This window comes from Alligator sinensis, unplaced genomic scaffold (genome assembly GCF_000455745.1).
Source record: "Alligator sinensis unplaced genomic scaffold, ASM45574v1 scaffold210_2, whole genome shotgun sequence".
NCBI lineage: Eukaryota > Metazoa > Chordata > Crocodylia > Alligatoridae > Alligator > Alligator sinensis.
The window spans coordinates 2,494,560-2,495,875 of NW_005841946.1; the positions used below are offsets into that span (position 1 = coordinate 2,494,560).

Genomic DNA, 1,316 nt, shown 5'->3' on the forward strand with positions numbered 1-1,316 from the left:
CCTTGAGAGCACAGAGATTTAAACTAAAAAAGCTTGAGAGAAAATTGTTAATTTTCTTTTTTAAGGATCTTTTTTAAGCAAGAGCTTGAGAGAGAAGTTTTCAATCAGTAAAAGCAGTAAAGTTGCACTTGGTGAAGCTGTCACCTTATCCGTAGCTTTGCCATTTAAAACTGGGCATAAGGGGGTCATGTCATTCTGAAAAGAGTTTAAAATTTGATATGATTTTTATTATGTACAGAGGGTAATATGTGTATGCATCGTAACTGGGTGTTATCCAATACTGGATTGCAACTGGTGCTTTCATGTTCAAAGATTATTACCTTTTTCTAACTAAATGATCTAACCTGCAACATAGACAAAAGAAACCCTAAGCCTGGGAAGTCTGACACACAAGTATCTATTGAGTGTTAAAAGTGCTCCCTGTCATTATGTGAGGACAACAGTAGCAAAGTCTTTACCAATTTCCTATGGTGCACTTAAAAAAACTGAAAAAAACAAGTTTGCTTGGAAAATCCTTAAACAAACAAACAAAAAAGAACAATTAAGAGCCTGATCCAGCCAAGCATTTGAGTGTTAAGGCCCACTGACTTTGCCAGATCTTCAGCAAAGCGTTCTAGTGTGTGCTTAATCAGGGCCAAAATATCTCAAATAAAATCGAGTGGGATCCCAGCACACTTTAAGGTCCTATCAAGACCAGGCAAACAGCCTGTTGCTGACAACAGGTGCTAATAATGGATCTCCTTAGCTCTCTTCAGCTGGTGGGAAAGATGGTTTTGCCCCAGTACAAACAGGGCAGAATATTTTTAGTGCTCCTTAAAACCATCCAGAGGCCGCATTCCTGGAAAGGTCATGGGGTTGGAGAGGGCCAGGAGAAATGGAGGCACCCAAGAGTGAAGTGATTTGCTGAAGACCGCATAGTAGGTCAGTGCCAGAGCCAGAAAAATACCCTGCCTCTCCAGAGTCATCCTCCAAAGCCGAGACCATGCCACCTAGCTAAGCCTCATAGACACAGTTCCTGCTTTCATTACACAGACCAATCTCCCCTGGCTATGCAGAGCCTTTGAACTTTTCTGCTTCCAGGTCAGGAGAGACTGAAAAAAACATCTGGCAACTGTCTAGCAGCCTGCCTATGAATGAGTTTATGATCTTCACTTAAGTCCTAATGTAACTACATCTCCCCCGCCCCCAACCCAACACAACAGCTGGAAGTGTCAGAGACGATCTCTGCACAAACACCATGGTTCAACCATAGATTCATAGATGTTAGGGTCGGAAGGGACCTCAATAGATCATCGAGTCCGACCCCCTGCATAGGC

General features: G+C 42.6%; 1 protein-coding gene across 1 annotated transcript in view; it reads right to left on the bottom strand.

Annotated features, from left to right (window-relative positions):
* LOC102378933 (immunoglobulin superfamily DCC subclass member 4) overlaps window positions 1-1,316 on the bottom strand; it is a 92,760-nt gene that overhangs the window by 87,123 nt on the left and 4,321 nt on the right.